We start from the raw sequence: 15918 nt of genomic DNA on the forward strand, positions 1-15918 counted from the left end.
TCAAGCAATGAAATAGAAGAAGCCATTAAAAATCTACCATCCAAGAAAAGCCCAGGACCAGACGGATACTCAGCTGAGTTTTACAAGACCTTCAAAGAAGAACTCATTCCAATACTTCTCAAAGTATTCCTGGAAATAGAAAAGGAGGGTACCCTACCAAACTCATTCTATGAAGCTAATATCACCCTCATACCCAAACCAGGAAAAGACACATCAAGGAAAGAAAATTTTAGACCAATATCCTTGATGAATATAGATGCACAGATCCTTAACAAAATATCTTGGCAAACCGTATCCAAAAACATATTAAGAAAATTATGCACCACAATCAAGTGGGGTTCATTCCTGGAATGCAAGGATGGTTCAACATTCATAAATCAATAAACGTAATCCATCATGTCAGTAGACTTAAGGATAAGAATCATATGGTTATTTCAATTGACACAGAAAAAGTGTTTGACAAAATACAGCACCCCTTCATGCTCAAAACACTAGAAAAAATAGGGATAGTAGGAACATACCTGAACATTATAAAGGCTATTTATGCTAAGCCCATGGCCAACATCATTCTTAATGGAGAAAAACTGAAACCATTCCCTTTAAAAATGGGAACAAGACAGGGATGTCCTCTTTCACCACTTCTATTCAACATTGTCCTCAAAACTCCAGCCAGAGCAATTAGGCAGACCAAAGAAATTAAAGGGATATGAATAGGAAAAGAGGAACTTAAGCTGTCATTATTTGCTGATGACATGATTATATATTTATAGGATCCAAAAACCTCCTCCAGAAAACTTCTAGACCTCATCAATGAATTCAGCAAAATAGCAGGCTGTAAAATCAACACGCATAAATATAAGCATTTTTATATGCAAGTAACAAAACAGTTGAAAGGGAAATAAGGAAAACAACTCCATTTGCAATAGCCTCAAAAAAATAAAATACTTGGGAATCAATCTAATCAAAGAGATAAAAGATCTCTACAATGAAAACTACAAAACATTGAAGAAAGAAATTGAGGAAGACCTTAGAAGATGGAAAGATCTCTCATATTCTTGGATAGGCAGAATTAATATTGTCAAAATGGCCATACTACCAAAAGTGCTATATAGATTCAATGCAATTCCAATTAAAATTCCAATGATGTACCTTACAGAAATAGAGCAAGCAATCATGAAATTCATCTGGAAGAATAAAAAAACCCCAGAATAGCTAAAGCAATCCTTAGCAAGAAGAATGAAACGGGATATCACGATACCAGAATTTCGACTATACTACAAAGCAATAGTAACAAAAACAGCATGGTATTGGCACCAAAATAGACAGGTAGATCAATGGTACAGAATAGAGGACATGGACACAAACCCAAATAAATACAATTTTCTCATACTAGACAAAGGTGCCAAAAATATGCAATGGAGAAAAGATAGCCTCTTCAACAAATGGTGCTGGAAAAACTGGAAATTCATATGCAACAGAATGAAACTAAATCCTTATCTCTCACACTGCACAAAAATCAACTCACAATGTATCAAGGACCTGGAAATCAGACCAGAGACCCTGCATCTTATAGAAGAAAAAGTAGGTCCAAATCTTCAACTTGTTGGCTTAGGATCAGACTTCCTTAACAGGACTCCCATAGCACAAGAAATAAAAGCAAGAATCAATAACTGGTATAGACTCAAACTAAATAGCTTTCTCTCAGCAAAGGACACTATCAATGCGAAGAGAGAGCCTACAAAGTGGGAGAATATCTTTGCCACTCATACTTCAGATAGACTGCTAATTTCCAGAATCTATAAAGAACTCAAAAAACTCTACATGAAGAATACAAATAACCAAATCAACAAATGGGCTAAGGATATGAACAGACACTTCACAGAAGAAGATCTACAAGCAATCAACAAACATGAAAAAATGTTCACCATCTTTAGTAATAAGAGAAATGCAAATCAAAACTACACTAAGATTCCATCTCACCCCAATTAGAATGACAATTATCAAAAATACAAACAACAATAGGTGTTGGAGAGGATATGGGGAAAAAGGTACACTCATACATTGTTGGTGGGGTTGCAAATTAGTGCAGCCACTCTGGAAAGCAGTGTGGAGATTCGGTAGAAAAATGGGAATGGGGAATGGAACCACCATTTGACCCAGCTATTCCACTCCTTGGCCTATTCCCAAAGGACTTAAAATCAGTGTACTATAGAGATACAGCCACAACAATGTTCATAGCCGCTCAATTCACAATAGCCAGATTGTGGAAACAACCTAGATGTCCTTCAATTGATGAATGATAAATAAACTGTGGTATATATATATATATATACAATGGAATATTACTCAGCTATAAAGAATAATAAAATTATGGCATTTGCAGGCAAATGGATGAAATTGGAGAATATCATGCTAAGTGAGATAAGTCAATCTCAAAAATCCAAAAGACGAATGATCTCACTGATAATCTGATGATGACACATAATGGGGGATGGGAGGGGGGCAAGAATGGAGGAAGGAGGGACTGTATAGAGGGAAAAGAGGGGTGGGAAGTGTGGGGGGAGGAAAAAATAACAGAATGAATCAAACCTCATTACTCTATGTGAATGTATGATTATGCAAATAGTATGCCTTTATTCCATGTACAAACAGAAACAACATGCATCCCATTTGTTTACAATAAAAATTAATTTAAAAAAATATGAAAGTCTATAGCCTACTACCACTATGTTCCAATGTGAATTTACTGGTTTTAATACTGGTTTATATACTATAGAATGTTGTCATTGAGTGAAGTTTTTTAAAGGATTCATGGAAATCTTTGTACTGTCTTTGCAACTTTCTGTGAGCCTATAAGCATTCAATTCAAAAAGTTAAAACATGTAAACAGAAAGAAGATTGAGACAATTACCAAAGATCCAAATAAAATGAATTTTTAAAAATTACATAGCAAAATTACTTAAGCATAAAATGTAGACAGATTTTATTATATAATTTTTAAATATTTACATTTATAAACATAATAAATTCTAAAAGTAAATAGAATATTGGAAAAACTATTGATGACAAGATTGATAGACTAAAAATTACTTTCAATAATATATAAAGTGGTCTTTATATATTAAAAGCAACACTCCTAGAAAAGGGGGTGCTAATATAAAGATATAAATACCAAGAAACAAGAAAAGACATACAAAAATACTTAACTTCTATAATAATCAAAATCTGATTTTAAAGGTAAGAAACACTGCATATAAAATCAACAAGTTTGCATTCTAATATAGAAGCTAAAATTTGCACATGAAGAGAGGTACTCTCTTTTCATGAAAATGAGAGGGTCCCTTGGTGCAATTATTCTAAAATTCTAACACATGTCAAAAAGTTAAAGAAAATATCCAATCCTTTAATTCAAGAATTGTCTATGTGGGAATTAATCCCACTACATGATATGAATTTACAAACAGGAATTCACCATAATAATATTTTTACAAATGAAAAATTTAAAAAAAATTAAAGGATTTATTAAAATAAGTTGTTATTTCTTCACCACAAATCCATTAAAACCAATTTTATAGAAATAAACATTCACATGGAAAGATGTTTATGATTTACTGCTAAAGTTAATTTAAAAAACATTAACAAATCTAGTCTTTTTCTCCTGTATCTGAACAGTGTTTAAATTTAGCAGTACCAAAATTTAAATTGTTTTGAATGACAAGAATTATATCTATTTTTGTATATAATGTATCTTTAAAATATATTTGATATTATTCCTTAAAATACTTATTCCAAATTAAAAGGAATTAAAAAGTCTGGCAAATTCAGTACTATAGAAATTCATAAAAATAAAAGTCATTTATTACTCAATGATAACTACTGTTAAAAAGAAAAATGTAGCATTTTATTACAGAAATAGAATATTTCAAAATAAAACAATAGAAAAGTAAAACTCACCTACAATCCTTTTTCCTGTTAAACACGAATATTAACCCCAAATCTTTGCTGTGTTCAGCACACTAACTCTGCTTGTGTCTTCTAGCAAAGTACTGAATAAATTCTAAAAGAAAAAGCCAATATCCTGCAAAATGGCATAATAAGTGTGTTACAACATATAATCATTACAACATAATATTAATAATGAGATTATTAAAATAAATACTGCATACTTTGTAGTGCTAGGAAATTTTGTTGTATCATAGTTTTTCTTGATGAACTATTAAAAAGTTGATCTAAAAGAATATTTCAAAGACATTAAAAGTAATCATTCTGCATCACAAATTTTGTGTGTTTTTTTTTTTTTAAACCAATAGAAGACCACGTGCTTTGGAATCCATAACACAATCCTGAGTAAAAAATAATATGAGTGCTTTGTAAAACAATGTTAAAACAGGATATTGTCAGTTAATTCACTAGTTCCATGATACTTATATCTACAACTAATTAGAAAAATTTAATTAAATACTTCATTAATTAGAGGCTAATGTTGATAATTAGTTGTTTCTACATTTTTGAGGACAATAAAAATATTTACTTACCTTTATTTAAAAGGACTGTGACCTTTAGTCTAAAACAGCTTTGGCCTTAAGTGAAAAAAATAGCAGACTTGTACAACATGGATAAAAGTTATGATATTTAAATAACATCAGTGTGCAATAAATGCGTTATTTGTGATTTGAATCTTTACTATTTGGGGGTGATATTTGTAGGAGGACAAATCTCTTATTGGCTTTGGTTCACCTAGCTCTTTCCCTCTTTTTTTTTTTTTTGAAAATCTGAATAGTTATCTTTAAAAATTATTATTGCAAAGAAAGATCTGGGGCGCTGCTGCTGTCGTGAATGCCTGGGTCCCCTTCAGTACTGGGAGTGGCCGTGTAGGACTGCCCAGTGTGCTTGATCCCTTCTTGGCCACGCACTGCAGAGGCACGGGTCCAGTCCTGAGGTACAGAAACAGACAACGGGAGGGTCATCTGAACACTGGAAGAAAGCTTCTGAATTTAGGTAACTCAGCAGACACCCTTGAGTCAGTCAAAAGGATTGTGTACCTATCAGACATTGTCCTGAGATTCTGCATCACTGTTCGTCACCTTAATTGAGCCTTGTACTTCACCTGTTAAGATGTCCTATGGGCTGGAAAGTCTGCCCTTGCTCCCCATGTTGATTGGAGAAGTGGGTTCAGCGTTTATTCAGGTACTGTTTTCCCTCATCATGAATATGAGCTCTGATGCTTATGAGATTTGCTTACTGATAGAACAAAAGTCTTCAGCTTGTAGCTGGTGAATGAAGAGTTCAGAGGAGGGATTCCAGGAGGAATCTGGGGGACCAGGGACCCCAGGAAGAGGCCTGCCCCAACTGGTTCTGAGCTTCGACTCTGAGTCCTGCCTGACTTGGGTCCTTGGTGGTCATCTCCCTCTTCTGCTGGATGTGGTCAGACATGCCTGTGATCTCTTCCTTCCACTGGACAAATTAGACCTCTAGCATTGTGGCCCTGGGGTTGTGGGGCGTTGCAATCTCATGTTCTCCATCCTGTCTATTGTCACCCTAATCTGTCCCTGGCTGTGACTCAGGCCCTGACATTCTGCTACAGGATAAGGAGGGGACGTAAATTGGTTAGATGGCACCCCTGACCCTATTCTCATAATTCTACTCCTTGATTGAAGTTAAATCCAGAGATTCTGGGGTGAAGGGAGGAACTTTGGGCAGATGACTTGTCAATAGAATGATTCTAATATCCAACTATGCCTGAGATTTTGTTCTTTTCCTCTTTCATTTTCTGAGTCTCTCTTGATGTAATTCGTCTGTCTTAGGTCAATTTAAGATTCTGTCTCTATGCATCTTTTTTTTACCTTCTCAGTCCCCTGTCCAGGAATTAAGACAGAATCCCTCTTGCTTGTAATTCCCAGGCAGAAGGTCCTGAGAAAGCAACATCCTGAAATAAGTGGGAATGTCCAAAAGGAGCCATGCTCTGCCTTTGTTCCTCCTAGAGCAGGATGTGAAGTCATGTTGGAGCCTCTCAATTGAGAAGCAGTGTGTCTACAAATCAGAGGAGTTGACCTTCTCTGAGCAACTTTCTGGGCTTTTGGGAGCCCAGCTTACCAGGGATCCTATGTCAGTTTTTTCTTGCAGCCTGGGTATGTGCAATCTGCTTCGCCTGCCTTGTACAAATACTCTGTCTCATTAGGCTCATGCCATTGGTGGAGAACCTTTTCAATAATCATTCAGATAAGCTTATCTTCATTGATCGGAGAAGTGTGATATCAAATAGTCAGAAACATTAACAAGGCAGCAAGAGAAGAAACCATGGATTTTTATGGTTATTACATAGTAATTATTAACATTTTCTGACAATAGAGATTTAATTCTTTAAAATATGTCTCATGCGTTTTCACATGGTTCTTTTTTTTTTTTTTAAATGGTTATATTATCACTGTACTTAAGAAATAGAAAACCAGACTTTAACATAATGAATGCTCTGGAAATGTTTCTACAAAACCTGAAAAGAAATCCTGAATAGATAAATGTGACTCCTATACCTATTATCTCATTGAAATATTCACATCTCAAAACAGTTACTGTGAAAGAATCTACATTGGTATGAAAAGAAGATGTGCCCTCTTATCCTTGTGAATATTTGCAAAATAACCTAATAATTAAATTGTATTAAATGGCTGTTTCAGGGAGCTTAGTCTGATTCTCACATTCTTTTGTGAGTAGGTTGTGCTAAGGGATTTTTTCCCCCATATTGTTCTACTCTATTTATAAGGGTAGGATAAACCTTGTTATCATTCAAGGTGACCAAGTAATCTGTTTGGGTTTTATAAGAAATATAACCTTATAGTTCCTGCATAAAAGAAGAGGCAGGGGATACCATATATAAACAAGATCCCTTGTTTTTCCAATGGAGACTACACTGACTTAATGATTCTGAGTTGTTCTTTTTTTGAAAAAAAGCTCTTTATACCAGTCAACACATGGGCTATTCAGAAAGTTCCTTCTTCTGTGAAGCTATGCAATTATTAATTCATTCAACCAACTTGTTAGGTGTTAAACTCTGCACACAATATTGAAAATGCAAATATATTATTAAGATGGTTTTCCATCTTAGAATCTCACAAAAGTAAGAAAGCAGACAGACAAATTTTGTGATGCATTTTGATAAAAGATAGGGGAACAAACAAGTAAAATGTATGAAAGAAAACAATGGTTGATATACATTTTCCCCCCAAGGGAATGTTCAGTGAAATCTATTTTCAAAAGCAGCAGAACTTTATTTTGCAGAATCAATGGGATTTTCCCTAGCAAATATGAATGGAAATGACAAACCAAATAAAGAGAAGAGCATGTACAGAAGCAATGTGTGAAACAGATCCTTGGATATCCCATATACATGGAACATAAGAACCACAAGACAAACCAACTTTGAAGTTTTCCACATCATGTTCTTCATTTCCTGTTCTTCATGTCGTTGTATGATCTGCAGAACCTGTGACTTTTTTTTTTACCAATAGAATACAACTAAGATATTCTCCACTAAGTTCTAAACCCATATATTTAACTGCTAACTGACAAATACAAGTGAGAAAGCAAGCCTAATTGCTATGTAATAATTCTACAATGTATTTATTTAATTAAATAACCTTCTGGGTAATTAGTTATCTATGTTGAGCCTCACATTCCTTGTCTTTAACATTTATTAAAGCAAATAATAATAGTACCTAACTCAGAGGAGCATTGTTTTAAAAGAGATAATATTGCAAAAGTGCTCAGGATTACAGCCTACAAATTGTTCAGTCTCAATTAAGGCAAAGAGGGCATGAATATATGATGATGTTGTCCCAAATGCACTTCCAACTTAATATGCTCAAACCTTGTTTTCCTTTGTACTTCTACCTGTCACTCATCCCCTGTTCTTTTGCTAAAATGCCCTTCTTCTTCCTCGTCCTGTCTATGCAGACAGAACTCTCTCAATAGTAAAAAAAAAATAAAATAAATCTCAGAATGCCCACTGACTACCTATATCTGAATCACAAGAGGTACTGACAATGATGATTGTACATTATTAGTATATCTACTACTAGTGGACAAAAATTTTTTAAAAAAATACTGGTGAGGTAATAGATGGTCCCTGGTGTCATTCTGCCCTGTTATGTAAGCCTCTACATGTAAGCAAGCATGCTAGGAGACTATCCTTGCTGGCTTGCTAAAATAAGAAGCTACTCTGCAGAAGCCCACATAGGAAAGCACTGTGAGCACCACCTAGCAGTATGGGAAAGCCTCTAGCCAACAAGAGTAGGAAGATGAATCCCTTTGTCCTACAGCTGTAAGGAAATGAATTCTCAACACCTTGAGTGACTTTGGAAGTGAATTGTTTTCATATAGCAGCCTTGAGATGACAACCTACCTCTGGCCAGTACCTTGATTGTATCCCTACAAGACCCAAAGCCCAAGAGGGCTAAACTATACCAAGCTCTTGATACATAGAAACTGTGAGATAATAAATGCATGGACTTCTTCAAACTTCTAAGTTTGTGGTAATTTGTTATGCTACAATAGATAACTAATATGTACCGAGAAGAGGAAGGAAAGAAGAGTGAAATAGATCGAAGAGTGACTTGTGTGTCATGCTAATGGAAGGATGGGGAATATGCAGTAGAATTTTTAATATCTGTTAATAAATTAATGCAACATCCCAACAAAGAAAAGATGAAGACCCATGAAGAAATGTACCTCTCATGTTGACAACTGGACAAGAAAAAGGAACTCTTTTGTTACTAATAATGTAGAATAATTATTTAGTAACCTATATTTCTTAAATGTTTACTGTATTCTGGATACAGTTTTAAAACTGAAAGTTGTTAGGGGCATGGATAATGAACTATTCATTTATTTTAATTTTTTTACATTGGCATAAAATAATTGTATTTATTTGTGTGTTGAGACACTTCAGTACATGTATACAATGTGTAATGATCAGATGAGAGTAATTGGCATACCCATTACCTCAAACAGTAACCATTTCTTAGGACCATTCAAAATACTTTCTACTACCTATTTTGGGATATATAATTAATTGTCGTTAATCAGTTACCCAATATGCTACAGAACATTGGAAGTTATTCCTCTAGCTGGGCACAGTGATGCACACTGATAATTCCAGCAACATGGGAGACTGAGGTAGGAGGATCATAAATTCAAGGCCAACTTGGGCAACTCAGCAAGACCTTGTCTCCAAATAAAATAGGAAGAACTGGAAATGTAGCTCAGTCGTGAAGCAGCCCTGGGTTCAAGCCTTAGTAGCCCCTCAAAAGAAGATATTCCTCCTGTTCAACTTCATCCCTGTATCCATTAACCCATTCACTCTCTATCTCGTCTCTCCTAAAATTCCCAGTCTTTAATATTGTCTATTTTATTCTCTACATCTATGAAATCAAAAGTTTAACTTATGCATATAAAGGAGAACATGTGATATTTTCCTTTCTGTACTTGAATTATTTCACTTTATATAGTGTCCTCCAGGGTTATCTACATTGATGCAAATAATAGTATTTCCTTCTTTTATTTATGGCTAAATAATATTCTAATGTGTACAAATGTCCTATTTTTAGAAACCATATTTATTTACATAGACTTTATTCAATGAAAGTTAAGACAATGTCACCATGTGGTCAATCAAACATATTGTCTATAACAGTGGTTCCAATGGACATGATGTGCCTGCTGTTTTAAGCATGAAGTTTGGGGGATGCTTCTGGAAAGTACTAGTTTTCTTTAATAAGAAAGCTTTTCTTCATCATATAAGAAAAACTCAATAAAGTTGGTCCCAAAATATTAATCTCATCCAGGAAGAAATTAGTCATTGTGACAAACCCAGTCTGGAATAACTTCTATCTAGAAAATATAAGGAAGAAATATTAAGTTAAAAGTTATCAGCAGTCGGGAAAAAAACAGATTTGACTAGACTTACAGTACCCAGCTATGCTGTTTACTGCTTTTAACTGGAGATCCCAGATTAATTCATATGTGCTTAGCTACTTGCTCCCTTTCTTTTACATAATAATTAATTTGTTTGGTTATATTTGAAATGTATCCATAGTTTTTGACTATAGATTATCACCTCTTAGAGATAAGCATCATGATTATATAATTCACTGGCATACTGGAAACAGTTGATTTTAATAATGATTTATACCATCAGTAATCAAGTTTCTCAAATTAGGTAGGTTTAAGAAGTGAAGAAATTTAAAAAACACTCAATGGTTTTAATGTATGATCAATATGAAAAGAGCAATTTTTCCTTGTTCCTGCAAAATTGGAGGCCAAGTTCATAAAGATTGCCTCATTGTCTGATATTAGAAGAGCTAGTCTGGTTTTTGACAACCCAATTTTACAATGTCAGTTCTCATTAATATGGATATTTACCAAGGTTTATTTCAAAGTCGACCAGTATTCCTGGCACTTGTGTTACTGTCTATCACCCCTTTATTACATGAACTCCTTAAAATTGTAAAACAGATTTTATTTTGGTAACTAATATTCAAAGGCATCTTCAAATTTATCATGCCTCCTAGTGCTTATGCCTGTGGTCCTCCTTCTTGACTCTGGCTGATGCAGTGACAAGCTTAGAGTCCCTACAGTGTAACAGAAGTTATTCCAAGTGAAGCAGCCTTGCAAACTAGACATAGTGAAACCCAGGTTCGCTATGACTGTGACCCCAGGTATTCACGAGACTGAAGTGGGAGAATCACTGGAGCCCAAATGTTTAAACCCAGCATGAGCAACATAACGAGATCCTTGTCTCAAAAACAAAACAGCAAAAACTCTTTTGGTCTGGGCCTTAATGTCATGAGGTGCTTGTTTGGAAGCCTGGCTACCATATAAGACTTAGGGCTAGGTGTGGTGGTGCATACCTATAATCCCAGAGGCTTGAGGGACTGAGGCAGGAGGATAGCAAGTTCATAGCTAGCCTCAGCAATTTAGCAAGGCCCTAAGTAACTCAGTTAGACCCTTTCTCTAAATAAAATACAAAAAATGGCTGGGAATGTGGCTCTGTAGTTAAGGACCCCTGGGTTCAATCTCTGGTACAAAATAAAACAAAACAAAAAAGAAACAATCAACAGCAACAACAAAAACAAACAAAATTTAGGAATACCAAGAGACTATCAGGTTGTGGTGAAATACAAGGTGACCCAATAGAGAGACCATGAGGAGAAGATTTTCAATTCTTAAACCTTCCACCCATTCCAGTCTAAGAGCCACACATGAGTGAAGAAGACACAGTGATCATCCAGTCACCCAAGTGAGCTAAAACTTTATTGTAATCTCTGTAAGTCTCCCAGGACCCACCAGATGAGTGCAATCAACCCACAGAAATGTGAGAACGTAAAGTTAATTGTTATTTTAAGCCATTAGATTTTAGGGTACATTATCATATAGCAACAGATATCTGCAATATTTATGCAATGAACAAAACTGCTGTGTTATTTTTTTATACATCTTAAATATTCTGGTATATTTTCTAGTATTTGTTAATTCAAGAAATGATTAAAGCTAGAAAGGTGAATCTTACCTGAATCATATTTTTAAGAATAACATTTTTATGAATGTACATAGGAAGAAGTTACCTGCCTTTTTGCCTTTCAAATAGTTTTCTTATTTGATGAGCAATTTTAGCATTGGCAGAAAGTCACAAAAATGATTTCAAAAATTGCATTCTCTTATTTCTGAAAGGATCAGAATGTGGAGTCATTCACATCATAGATGCAGGTTTCTGCCAAAATTGATTTTCCACTCGAAATTTATCCAAATTTGATTTTTAGCTAAGAAACATTTTTATTAGTTTCCGTGCCTGCACTAGCTATTGGCTTACTTATCAGAACAATTTATGTCATTTGATTACTGAATAAAAGAATTCAATGAGTATATTTGAGTGGTAATGATATACCTGGTACTACAGTGGTTTCTGGGAATGGAACAGTACGCAAAGTTGACTTGGTCGTTGTTATGGTTTAGATGTGGTGGCCCCCAAAACAGCTCACAGGTGAGACAATGCAAGAAGGTTTGGAGGAGAAATGATTGGGTTAAAGCTTTAACAAATCAGTGAATTAATCCCTGATGGGATTGACTGAGTGGTAACTGCAGGCGGGTCATGTGTGGCTGGAGGAAGTGGTTCATTGGGGGGTGGACTATGGGGTATATCTTTTCTATCTGGAGAGTGGAGTCAGTCTCTCTCTCTCTCTCTCCCTTCTGATCACCATGTGACCTACTTCGCTCCGCCACTCTTCTGCCATGATGTTCTGCTTCACTTCAAACCCTGAGGAATGGAGCTGGCTGGCCTTCTATGGACTAAGACCTCTGAAACTGTGAGCCCTCAAATACAGTTGTTCTGGTGGGGTCTTTTAGTCACAGCAGTGAAAAAGCTGACTAAAACTTCCCCCCACCACTGACACTCACAGATTTATGGATTGACTATCATTAGACCCTTTCAAATTTTCAGTTTACAAATCTTTTGTAAATAATTCTTTTCATGGTATCCCTAGACAAAAGTAAATATCTAACAGTCCACTAATAAGTGAAGTTCAAGAATTCAAATGAGTATTTTTATTCTAATAACTTAGTAATATATGAAAATAATGCAAATAAATGCAAAGAAAAAGTACTATGCTATTTCATTCTTAAATAACAAGGATTACTTAGTAAGAGGATGCATGGTGCCATTCACTGCATGAATTCTCTAATGCTGGATTCAGAACTGGACAACTCCACCCTCTTTTCTGTTCTACAATGACTCGTACATGGTGCTTCTTTTTTGTTACAGGAACCACTGAATGCTCAGTTTCATAAGAATATGATGACATCCAGAGGAATATTTCTCCAGCTGACGGAGAAAGGTTACATTCTCAAGGACTTGTAGTTCATGTAATTGCAAAAGGTGTATTAAGTATCATTTTGTTCCTTTCCAATTTTTTTAAACATACTGCAGCACCCCTGTGAGTTCACTCAGTGTCCCTGGGTATGAAGTTTGGGGACTAAGGGACTACAGAGCATACTGGATAATACAGCCAGTTTGAAATGTTAGAGCAGGATTATTGCATATATTTCCGCAAGGATCAGCACAGTACCAGATTAAAGTCTGATGTCAATTTGTTCCATTAAAATAACACCACAGCAAAGTTTGTCAACTTTCTGGGATATTTGGGAGTAAGCAAAATCATGCCTATTAAATTTATGAAATCTAATAGTCAACTATGTTGATGTGGAATTTGCAATTAAATGATTAATTACACATTAGGAATTATAAACTCAGAAAAAATATTATTCATAGAGCATATACATGGTTTCTCTGGATATACTTTGTCTTTGAACACGAAAAATGAAAATGTTTCCTCACATGTCTTAGAAGCTTTTCATCTCTATAATTGTAGAGATAGGAGTACTGCCTAAATACATCTTTCTATGTAGAAAAAAAGAACTTGAAACTTTTAAAATTCATTTCCTACATTATATAGTACACAGATTATAAAATATCTTTTACCTAATTGAAATTCAATGGGTTTTGTTACCCAAAAGTTAGCTTAAGTTATATTTTCAAAATGAAAATCATAACAAAAATAATTAAAAAAATAAAACTCTCATGACAAGGTCCTTCAGGTAACAATATTTTGTCACTGAATAAAAAGAGAAAGAACTTGAAAAAGAGGAAATTATTCCATTTGTTTGTGAAATATTAAATTAAACTAGCTCATATTTTGAGAGTGTTTATTGCATGCAAGGCTTGTAATGTGTTCACAGCCAGCAAAAGTAATTGAGTTGAATGGAGAAGAAATTGCACACTGCAATTTCTTTGGCCACCTTTACTTAGGAGTCATGTTTCTAAGCCTACACCATTTACATATCTTCGAAGGTACAATTAACATTTGGAATTGGGTTGTTTCACAGGGAATCTGAATGACCAACTTTCCTTTTATACTTTGGAAGTTCTGGTCGGCTGGCCTTGAATGAATCAGCTGGTGCTGTATGGAGCTGTGCCCTTAAGAGGAAGATTCAGTATAGAGTCTATCACTTCCCAGACTCTCTTGTGTTATACCTGATGGATTTAACCTCTTCGTAATTCATGCCTGGCCCTGCAGGTATCTTAGTTTCTGAATCCTCCTAGGAGATAGCCGATTTAGATAATGTCTAAACAGTAAGCATGACCACAGGATGGTTTTAATATTCGTTAAGTAAAATACAATTTTAGTTTAACAAAATAGAGTCATAAATGATTCTTTTCCCTCAACTCCTTTGGGATTAAATGCTAAAATAAACACTAGTACTCAATTTATTTCTTCATCCACAAGCAAGTTTTGTAAGCTCCAATCTTCATGTAAACTTTTTGGATGGAGAATTTCCAGAAAGATAATTAATGAGAAGAAGTAATCATGTAGAAAAATTAATAAAATATCTAGAGTCATTGCAGATACCTACAGACAGCCAAAGGCAAACATCATTTTCCCAGCAAGACTGTTTTTAAACTACAGATTAAATAAAATATATAAGGATAGAAAACTTGAAATCATTGAAAGGAAATAAAAATACCTCGCTTTCTTCCTCCATGAAGCTTATTATCTATTTTCAATATACATTAGCATGGTTAATTGTTACATTTGCTTATTCTTATATTGACATTTCTTCTAATTTAAAAAAAATGAACTGATTTGAAAAATTCAATAAAACGTAGAGTATTGTCCTAAAAATACAGAAATAAATTAAACACAGGAGTACAAGCATACTAGTAGATTCTAAATTAATATGTATTTTCCTAACATCAAGGACAAAACATAGACACCTAGGTCAGTGCCATCACTGGTTTGTCGCAGTCACAGGAGCAAGCTGGCTGGTGAGCCATGCGCCTACATCATGGAGGTAGGCGGCAGGCAGCGATCCTGCCCAGCCAGCAGGCCGAGGACAGACATCATTACTGAACGACCCCGCCTGACCCCTGCTCCTAGGTTGGTCCCATCACTGGTTGGTCGCAGTCCCAGAGTAAGCTGGTGGATGAGTAAGGCCGCTTGCATCCTGGAGGTAGCAGGTGGGCACCCAACTCGCCTGCCTTGCAGAGCTGGGCAGTGGGCAGCCAACCCACCCAACCACCAGGCCAAAGACAGATGCCATCACTGAACATCCCCACCCGACCACCACGCCTAGGTTTGTCGCCATCACAGAGCTAGCCAGAGGTTTTTTTATAGGATGCTGCAGGCATTTGGAATTATTCCTGAGGGAGGGCCCTCATCGTTGGAAGGGCAACTCCCTTCCTGAGACACCTACAGGAGGCTAGAGGACCTTTGACAAGACCCAGGAGCCAAGAAGAGGAGGTATTGAGAGACTCGGGACCAACACAGAGCCACCAGGGAATATACCTCACCTGAAGACCATCACCCCAAGAAGGCCAACTTCCTAGTGGAGCACCACATTATCAAGTTCCTCTAAGACTTCAGACTACTGAAGGTTAAGAGGTGAGTTATTGGAAATCTACAGAGGCAATATTAGTCAATAGAGGAAATCTGCAATATCCCAGTGTTTCACTACTAGAGGGGTAGATACCTGAACCATACGAGAAAACAAGGGAAGAAAATGTCCCAAACAAACCTAGATGATATAGCAACAAAATCCAATGACAGCATGGCAGAAAAATGTCAGAAAGGGAGTTCAGAATGTACATAATTAAAATGATCAGGGAAGCAAATGAGAAGATGAAAGAGCAAATGCAGGCATTGAAGGATGAGATGAAAGGGCAAATGCAAGCATTGAATGATCACACCAATCAACAGTTAAAAGAGCAAATACAGGAAGCAAAAGATCGTTTCAATAAAGAGTTACAGATATTGAAAACAAACCAACAGAAATCCTTTGAATGAAAGGAAACAATAAACCAAATTAAAAACT

The 15918-nt window shown here is 35.6% G+C and overlaps 1 pseudogene across 1 annotated transcript; it reads left to right on the top strand.

Annotated features, from left to right (window-relative positions):
- The first annotated feature begins 1236 nt into the window (after positions 1-1236).
- LOC306663465 (peroxisomal membrane protein 11B-like) lies at positions 1237-5559 on the top strand (annotated as a pseudogene). The gene is made up of 2 exons: positions 1237-1287; positions 4781-5559. The product of its transcript is annotated as a peroxisomal membrane protein 11B-like (transcript).
- Positions 5560-15918: the final 10359 nt, after the last annotated feature.

Source organism: Sciurus vulgaris (genome assembly GCF_902686455.1).
Source record: "Sciurus vulgaris genome assembly, chromosome: 6".
Taxonomy (NCBI): domain Eukaryota; kingdom Metazoa; phylum Chordata; class Mammalia; order Rodentia; family Sciuridae; genus Sciurus; species Sciurus vulgaris.